Here is a 10797-nt window from a genome sequence, read left to right on the forward strand (position 1 = left end):
TTTTTTTTTCATTTGTTAAATGGGGAGATACAGTACCTATAAAAAATAATCTATTCACATTTAGCATATTCATTTTTATAAGAAAAATTGTGCTGCCTTTGTTGAGTGTTTTGTTTTTCTCTGTCTGGTGGTTTAAGCTTTTTCAGATTACTGCCTAAGTATTTTACTTATAGATCACCTAAAGGCATGTTAGTTACTTCACATTGCTGAGAAATAGTTTGCTTACTGAACAGGATTTAGCTAACACATTTGAATTCATCCCCTGTCACATCTGTAATCCTTTGGTACTTATCCATTATGTTACCATTTTAGTAGTCAGCAATCTTTGACCATTTATTACTTTTAAAAACATTTTTGCTTTCTCCAATGATAGTGTAATATCCTTGAGGGCAGAGTGAGAATCTGTCAACCTTTTTTATCCAGAAGGCTCAGCCAGGTTAAAGGTATGTGATATTGTGGTGTTCCTCCCTCAGGGGTAGCTACTATCTCCCATTTGTTTAAAAAAAAAAAAAAAAAAAAAAAGTGCATTCACAGCATAAGTATACTATGAGTGATTTAACCTCAAAAACTTTACTTCTTATATTGATTATCTAATATGAGAATCCTCAGATTTTTCTCAGCTGTATCTGTCTCCCAGACACATTGACTGCTTAGCCCACCTCAGCCACTGCTATGGATCCCCTGTGTCCAGCACTGTTTCTCTGGAGGCCAACATCAGGGAACCCAGGGTCTCTCCTGCTACTGCCACTTTCATGGAATGGTATCTGCTCAGACACCACCACAGGGGCCAGGTGAGACAACCTGCAAGTTGAGGAAATAGCCGGGTGGCAAATTTTGACTAATAGGGAGTAGAAACAGAGAACAGGGTTACTGGCAGATAAATTATCTCTCCATTCTTCCATAGTCACCTTGAAGCTTGTCTTGAAGTAGTGGCTGCAGCTACAATGAGTCACCTTCTTTGGCTTCGATATTTTCCTATTCTCACTGTCCTAAAAATGTGTACCCCCCAGTAAAACATTAGCACTTCCACCTTTTTTAAGACTCTGTTTTTTAGGAAAAGTGGACTAAGATATCTTTTAAAGTAAGTTGCAAAGGCTTTCCATATTCTTATATTTGCATATGCTTTTGAAAAAATTGTATTATCAGCCCAGGCTCTGTCTGCAGACACAAATGATCTACCATTTTGACTAGCTATTGAATTATTAAGGTACCTAAATATTTTAAAACACTAATTTTCATTCAATATATTCATTCAAACAAGCAAATAATAATTGACCCATTATTCAAAAATCATTTGTCCCTGACTGAAGATATAACCCAATTATAAAGAAACAAATGTTCATTCCTGATTTATCAGGGGCACATAGATATGTGTTCTGCAAGCAACAGGAAGCCTTGGTTTTTGATTCAGAAATAAATAATGGTTGCCATAGAAAAAAAAAATCATTATACATTTTTTTGATTCCCAGTGGGTTTTGAGAGAGAGTTTCTGCTTTATGACTACAGGTGTCTTACTTCTGTATTTGAGATGTGAGCCATGGTATATTATTTAAATTTTAGCAGTTAATTTTTCTTGTAATCTTAGGAGGTAACCTCAATAAAATAATGAAAAGAGGCAGAATAACAAATAAAAGGCTCCAATTTAGTTGTCATTTTAAGACCTTTGTTGGTCCTACACATTTTAAAAATTTTCATCTTATATCATAGAAATTACATTAAAATATACCTCTTAAATATATTTTTGCTGAAGAAGGCAAAATTATTTTTACCATTTAGTCTTTTATAATATCTAATTTGTATTGGACTAATTTTTTCAATTCCTTATCAAGAACATCTTGATAAGCAAAGAAAATCTAACAAACTTTTTAGCAACTATGGTGACACATTTTTGAATACTAATAATGAAGTTGACATAATATTAAAATTATTGAAATTAATTCATTTTGATTGTTAAGTGCTTTTTCAATATTCTGGACTAAATATATCTTTTTATGTCAATTAGTTACTTAAGGCCCTGAAAAGCTCACTGGCTTTAGGCAGTATTCTTATAGTGTCAAATAGATATAAATCACTGCCTGATCTTTATCATGGATAAAAATTACTGAACAGAGAGTAAGCAGAATTTAATGTTTGGATTACAATTTGAAAAGCATTTGCTCAGTGTTTTGTCTTTGTTCTCTTTGAGGATTCTCACGAGTGATGAGAACGTTCAAGTTCATACACTCTCAGGGGTTACAAGGAGCTTAATTCTAAATACCGTCATCTTTGTAAAGTAAAAATAAAATATCATGCATATTAAATAAAACTAAAGGAAAATGTATCAAATTTCACTGCTTAATTGTTTTCCTGCTAAATCCATGACTTTATTAATAGTTAATTCTGTATTAAACTGCTTGGCATGAAAGGTAAATAGAACACATTTTCATTTACTTTCATAGAATATTATAAGTTGACATGTTCTGAGAATGGGTTCCTGAAAATAGGACTTTGAGTGATAAAGCTTAACTATTACAGATGATTCCTATGACATCTGAAAGCATAAAGGCTGATAGCACTTGAAAATCTATAATGATTTACGGCAAGGGTTTGTTTTTTGTTTTTATTTTTGTTTTTTGGTAGAAAATCTTTGTAAATCTCATCGGCTTTTGAAAAGCAGTTAAATCCATTCTATATATAAAAGCTACATCTGCTCACCCCAACCTCCCACTCCATCCCTCCCCCAACCCCCTACCCCTTGGCAACCCCAAGTCTGTTCTCTATGTCCGTGAGTTTGTTTCTGTTTCATAGAGATGTTCACACCCTTGATTTCTTATACTTAGCATTTCAGCTTTCCACTGAGACTCAAATCGCCTAAGAATCCTGTGGGTGTGGTCCTGAAAAGGGATCTGTTGGATCAGTTAAGGCTATGAGTTCTAGACTCCAAGAGACCAGAACTCTAGTTCTGGCAACTCAATTTACTATTTTATGACTGCTAGGGACTGAATTGTGCCCCCACAATTCAGGTATGAAGACCTAGTCCCCAATATGACTGTATTTGGGGAGAGTCTTTAGGAGGCAATTAAGTATAAATGAGATTATAAGGGTATAGCCTTAATCCAATAGGATTAGTGTCCTTATCAGCAGAGGAATAGTGGGACTTCCCTGGCAGTCCAGTGGTTAAGACTCCACACATCCTCTGCAGGGGCCATGAGTTCAAACCCTGGTCAGGGACTAATAAGATCGCACATGCCCTGCGGTGCAGCCAAAAAGAACAAAAAGAGAGGAATAGAGACAAGAGCTCACTCAAGCAGTCTGTCTCTCTCACTGGCGTTTGAGGACGCGAAGAGAAGACATCCATCCACAAGCCAGGAAGAGAGCTCTCACCAGATATCAACCATGTTGACCCCTTGATTTCAGACTTCTAGCCTCCAAACCTGGGAGAAAATAATGCTTTCTTGTTTAAGCCACCAAATCTATGGTATTTTATGATGGGAGCCCAACTGACTAAGAGAATAACTTTGGGCAAATTACTTATCTCTCTGGTTTCAGAGTCCTCACCAGTTAAAAGGAGGAAAACAATAAAATCTTCCTCATGGGATTATTATAGTGATTAAATGAGATGATACAGATAAGGAGCATAGCACAGTATCAGCACAGTTTGCACAGAAGAAATATTGTCTCGGTCCCCTCTCACACTCAGAATTGTACTTTAAATTTATCAGTGACAACCTTATTTCAGGGTCTAGTTCATGCGTATATTTTTAATATTTTTTTTCCCTTTCAGTGTCAGGGTGACTGGATCTTGATCCACATAGCCCACAGACACTGGTTGAAATCATTTCTTTAAAGGGTGTGACTCTCCAGAGCTAAGATGATGTCAAAGGCATTTCATTTCAAGGATTTCCTACTGTACTTATTCCTATTGTTGTTAACTTACCCATTGGATTAGACAGTCTCACATAACAGGTTCTCCTTGAACCACAGTCAACTTGGTTAAATAAATGTACACTGTGCCATGGATAAGCTGTCCTCATGGGCAAGCCAACAACAGCTTCTTCTGCAAACCAGTTCCTTCTCCTTGCAGTGGACTCACCCACATGACTGAGGCCCCAGAATGTCTTGTGCAAATACTTAATTGGTATGTCAAGTTTTGAAATGTAATGCACAAGACTGTATGTTTAATTGTTTTTGACCATCAAGAACAGTGTACTGCTAGTACTCTTCTCAGATTCATACTAATGTTTTTAAATGCATAAAGCAATACACAGGTTGGAAGGAAAGTGAATTTAGTTATTAAATTTTCATAAATATAATATACTTGCTTCTTCATTAAATAACAAGATCTAATTGAGTGTCTAATTACTACTGTAATGACCTAGTAATATTTCAAGATGCTTGCAACATGATTTGGAAATATCTGTGATTTTGACTGGTAAAAATCAACAGATACTGATAACACTGCAGTGCTTTGTTGCCCACTTTCATAATTGAAGTGCTAAATTTACCTAGTGAAAAATCAACCATGTTTTAAATACAGATTCACTCAAAACTTCAAATTAGTTGTGAATTCTGTCCATGGATTCTTTGGGCCCAAGGGTATGATCCATCGCATTAAAACAACCCGGCATGGTTTCACACAGCACTTAGGTGTCAGGCATATGCTCCAAATGGAGAGTCAGCTCTCTAGTCCCAGATTCCCTAGAAGCAGAACTGTACACTAACATTTCAGTCAGGCTTATTCAGTCTTCACAGTTTGGACACAACTTTCATTTATTCCCATTTCAACTCTCAAATAGTTAAATAAATCTAATGTAGATGGGGCTGTTCGGCTTCAGACACTAGTTCTCTATTTTGCTGAACACACCCGATAAGAACACTTTCCTGTCTCTGAGGAGTTGAGTCTGTTTTCTCGAGTTGATTGATATCTTTATAGACAGACTCCCTTTGAAGTACTGCCTGCCCTATAGCCAGTACTTAGAAGCCGGAAATGAAGTCCAGCAGGAGCCATCCCAGTTTGTTTCTAGCAAAACTGTGCTAAGAGATAGAGCCTCAAAAGTGAAAATGGGAACAAAGGACGAGGGGGAAGATGGTAGTCTGCTCTCTTTTATCGATTGATGGGAACGGCCATTGTGTATTGGAGGTCTGACTCTAAATGTTTGAAAATGTAACATTGAATACTTTCCAAATTCAGTACTTAAAGTCCTCCTACCTTTTACCTTTAGAACTATGTTTTTATTAGTCTTGCCTCCACTTGGAAGTAAATTGGTAGAGTTCCCAGAGTCTGAACCAAAACTTAACTTGGTCTTTGTTTTTCCATTAAAAATGTGTGACTGAAAAATTTGCTTCATACTTCTGGGCTTCTGTTGTTCATGCACAACATGAAGGATGGAGATGGGAGAGCATCAGATTCCTTGCTAGCTCTGAGGTTCCAGATGTATTACCAACTGACTTGACTGCCTCCTAAGAACAGAGGGAAGACCTAAGACTCTTGAACAATGGAAAGCACTGAGGATGTTATAGACTCTATAAGGAGAAAGGTCTGAAATAATAGATGACAATGTGAAAATGAGGTAGACTAAATACGTTTTGAAAGGTGTAATTGTTAGGCTTGAGTGAAAACCTGTAGTCTTTAGACAGAGAGGAAATACTTGCATATCAGTCAGGTCAGGACTGTGGTTGGTTTTCCTTCTTATAAGCAATTCCCATGTTCTCCTTATCATTATACCCACCCTTAGGTTTCCCTGTCCTAGATTTTCCCTGTCCTAGCTCCTTGAGGAAAGTAACTATGTCTTATTCATTTTTGCTTCCCTAATCTTACACATCATCTGGCATATTGTAGGAATTCAGATAAATATTTGTTGAATTAAACTGATGAACTGTACTTTGATCTCTTAATATGTAAATGCAATGTACTAGGTGCTACAAATTATTAATTCCAATTCTTAAAAATGCTTAATATTCCTTCTGTTTCATTTTGACATTCCTTTTAAAAAATGTGCATGATTTAATAATAAGTATAAAACACCACTAGGTAATAAAAATGTACTAAAAAAGTAATGGAAAATAGTAGAAAATGTATTAACCCTATGTTCCCTGTATAATGTAGACATAATATTCATGGCTTAGCGTATGGTTTGTAGGTTTTGGAATGCCCATAATACAAACAATTAACATAGAAGTGTCTTCAAAACAAGTCAACTTATTAGTTGTTCCAAGAGTCATAATTCAAAATTCATGTCTGTTTTCAAGGACATCAATTTTACTTAGAGAGAGAGAGGGAGCAGAGAGAGCACAGAAGTACTGAGTCCAAGACAGAAAGCTGATTTATCGCTGTGGCTTCATTCTCTGTAGATTTTCTTCTCTTCTGTATGACAGTGCGAGCATTAAATTCAAAGTGAATTTCTTAATCGATAGGTATCATCTTTAAGAGTGTCAATCTAGGTAGATAGAGCACCATTGCCCAGTGTAATCTCAGAAGCACTATACTGGAGGAATACCTGCTCACTTTTACTTTGACCTTTGACCCTGAATTTCTTTGAGGTGGAAAGCGTTCGTGTGCTGTCTTTCTCATGTCTCCAGCTCTTACTTATTGTGTGTGTAATCTGCTGTTTTGGTAAATATGTGAACCTTATTGGGATATACTTTTAGGAAGGCAAAATCTACTTAATTCAATGAGCCTTTTAAGTTCCTATATCCCAACCTTACCATATAGTATACTCTGTATTAAAATAATAAATTATACTTTTTCTTCTGGTTTATAGCAAACATTACAATTTATCGTTTATTAAAGTTTACAGTACTTTTCATCAGTCTCCGGTACTTCTCCTTGCCAGGCATTCTTATTCTTCATTCCCCCACAGATGGCCCCATTGACACTACTTGACACCAGTTCTTTAAATTAAGGGATTGCTCTGTTGTATCTTCTGCGAACGAGGGATTCCAGCTGTGGCTCCAACTCCCCATGCTGTCAGCTGGTCCCTCTGTTCAGCCCTATTTAGTTGCTGCCGCTGTATAATCAGAAGGGTCTTCCTGCCAGCCACGTGCACAGTGCTGGTTTTTAGCATGACTCAGGGCAGTAATTTTCATCTAAACAGGGCTCTACGTAGCTTATTTTGGAGCAGTGAACCTGCTCCGTTCCTTAGCATGTTAGCTTCCTTGCCAGTGAAAGGACAGATACTTTTGGAGATTTAAATTCCCTGTATATAATAAATTTAAAAAGAAGACTGGTAAATAAAATACATTATATATCTACATAGTATACATTTACATATATATTTTTTACATTTATATGTATTTACATTTATATCTATATTTACATTTATATGTGTACATATTCTTGTTAATTTATTTTGAATTTGTGAACAGACTACTTTTTTCTTAAGTTGTCATGAATAGCAGGAACACATAAATCAAGTTTACAGATATAATCAAACAGAGAGCCTTTGTATGTTTTAAATATTTAAGTATATTTTTATTCTATTAGAGCTTCCACTGAAATGGGGTTTAGTGGATATTAATGAGGAAAATAATTCTATTAGAATGAATTACAGATATAGGACATCTATTGATATGAAAGGGAAAGCTAATTAAGATGAAGTTTGCATATGTCAAAATAATATTAAGATTATTTATGTGATTAAATTTACCTGCACACATGTACATATACACACATTACATAATGTGTATGTAATGTGTATAATTGTACTAAACTCTCTGAAAGTAGTTGTACCCACTTGTCATCTATGGAAATTGTAATTATAAAGGTTTTCCACTATCTACTATGCAGTCCTTCATTTTTAAATGTTTGGTAAAGAACATGCACAATTTTTAAAAATTAAGAGCAAAAGCTATAAATCTACCTATTTCACTAAGTAATCTTGGAACATTTATATCAAAGATTTAGAATGTGTTTTAAAACGTCAAAGAACTATTTCCTAGAAAATCAATTTAATTTGGCTTGTGATGACTAAAATATTCCTTAAAACTATACATTCAAACACACTATTCTTTCCTAGTCTTCATTCAATAGGTTGTCTAAACTAGACAGACGGAACTAAGGTCTATGAACATTTACTGTGAAGATAGGGATCGAATATCAGTTTTATAATCTAATAAATAAAAATCAACCTTAGAACTGTAACCCCAAAAGAGCTTCTTCCATCATAGCCCTTGAACTGGAGATAGTTGTTGGTACCTACCTGACTCACCCACTCAATCCCAAATTGAGAATATGCAGGAATATTCAAGAGACTAAAAGAGAAAAAAAATAATACAACCTGTTTTGCATTTGAAACATTCAGTAGTTACATGGTCCAACTGGATTAGCCACTTTTACTTCAGTGGGAAATACTGGCTTAAAAAAATATACATATTTCTAGTATTTAGGTCCAAAAATATCTTGAAGATGCATAATATATATTTGCATATCCTAGGCTATGAAAAATTCTGCAGAGATAAACTAACCAAAAGGAAGTAGAACTCTATTCAAGTGTTCCCCTCACTTGTTTGCTTAGAGAATTCCTATTGTTTTGTATCTTTCATTAACTTTTGTACTGTAGAGATATTTAGTAAAATTAAGTTTAAAAAATATTTAAAACATCTTTAATGAATCCCCTGCTCTGCAAAAAAAGAGTATTTTTTATGAAGTGTATGATATCCATGGGGTTGAATATAAATTTTAGGGAGTCAATGTTATTGAAAAGAGTAAAAACATTTTAACTGTTTTCAAAATGAACTCCAAGATTTCCCTGTATTTTGGGGGAAGGGCTACCCTTTTTTTGCTCACCTATGAATGTCTCTTTAATTCCTTACACATTAAATTCTCATTCCCCACAAATAAAAAAGGAGAGGAACACCTTTGTTACAGAGCTCTAGAGCCAAGGTGTGGACGTATATACGCAGGCACACAAATACAACCCTTCTGCCAGCTGTGAATCTAAATAGCTACCGAATATATTTAAGACTTTTGTCAAGAGAAGCTTGACTCAGACCTTCCACATGTGAATTATTTACTTAGAAAATAAAAATAACAAAACATGTTAAGTGCTCGTCTGTTTCCTCTATGGCTATGGTAATAATTTTAAAATAACTAAATTAATAATTTAATCATTAAACGTGCTATTTCCATAAGCAAACAATAGCTGCATTGTTTAACAGTGAACTCTTGAATTTCTTCAAATTTTGTTTTGGTTAAAGTACCAGACAGAAACTGTCCTATGCTTAGTTGAAACTGGCAATTAAAAATACACTCCGAGGTCCCCTAAGTTCCCTCCCTGACCTGCTATTATTTTCCTGTGTTTTGTTTGAGACATTATCTCTAGAAAGCTGCTATTAAAATGTATAACCTCTAGTTTGAGGTTATGCATTATATGTAATTAGGGTTTTTCTAAGTATGGAGACATCTATACCTGTGGTTCTTGATCCTTACTGTACATTTGAATCATCCACGAAACTTAAAAAAATGCTGCATCCCATGCAGGACCAACTGAATCTGAATCTTTGGGTTTGGATTTAGACATCCCTTAAAAAAATATCTTCTCGTGATTTTGATTCATATTGAAGGTTGCGAGCCACTGAAATAAGCAAATTCCATGTGTTTCTATAATATCAATATTACTGTTTATTCAGAGCCAGCTATCTAATTTGTGGTGCCTACTGCAGAATAAAAACATAGGGCCCCTCTTCAAAGAGTAGAAAAAAATGCCATTAAAGATACTAAAATAGGGCTTCCCTGGTGGCGCAGTGCTTGAGAGTCCGCCTGCCGATGCAGGAGACGCGGGGTCGTGCCCCGTCGGGAAGATCCCACATGCCGCGGAGCGGCTGGGCCCGTGAGCCATGGCCGCTGAGCCTGCGCGTCCGGAGCCTGTGCTCCGCAAATGGGAGAGGCCACGACAGTGAGAGGCCCGCATAACGCAAGAAAAAAAAAAAAAAAGATACTAAAATATATTGCTTTTATTCTGTCTTTTGACTGGTCTTATTGTTTTGTATTTGCTATTTAATGCTCTAAGTAAAAATAAAAATAATTATTGGCATGAATTTTGCCATTTATCTTCATATTTTGAAATGTCTCTTTTAAATGTAAATATAAGAGCATACAGAATCACCAAAATTGCGCAATTTATTTTTTGTATCTCATACATGCGTATGTTATTCTGTCTTACCAGACCTGTAAAATCAATACTTTATTTCACTTCTTGATATGCTTACACTATACCAATACACAATTTATTGCACAATTTATATTTTGTATCTCATACATGCGTATGTTATTCTGTCTTATCAGACCTGTAGAATCAATATACAAAACTAGCTCAAATAATTTTATTTCACTTCTTGATATGCTTACACTATACCAATACAGTCTACCTTCATCTTCCCAGTGAGTAAGGGAGTTTTCTTTCCTTCTAGTCCTTACCTTCAGTGTAAGTGGTTAGCTAATATAGAGAGGTAGCATAAGTAAGAAAAACTATGATAGGTTTTCTTGGTCATTCATGCTTCTTAGAAAGCCAATCATTGCCTTCTTTTTGTGTTCAAAACAAATTTTGGTTTGAACAGCGAGCATGGCATCTCGGGGTTGTCTGTGCCCCTGCATGTTCAGTCACAGACGTAACACTATTTGCTTTGAGTCTTGCCGTACTACAATTTAACGTGGGTCCACTCTGCTCACGAGGCAGCATGAGTGCTATATGCAAATGTGTCAGCAAGAAATTGTAGTAGGTACACATGCTGGGCATGTCATTTCTGCCTGTGCATGCGCCACTGCCCTATCCGATTTTACTTCCAAAACCAGGATTCAAAGATAAAACAACTATAAAGTAT

This window comes from Lipotes vexillifer, unplaced genomic scaffold, assembly GCF_000442215.2.
Source record: "Lipotes vexillifer unplaced genomic scaffold, Lipotes_vexillifer_v1.1 scaffold127, whole genome shotgun sequence".
Lineage (NCBI taxonomy): Eukaryota > Metazoa > Chordata > Mammalia > Artiodactyla > Lipotidae > Lipotes > Lipotes vexillifer.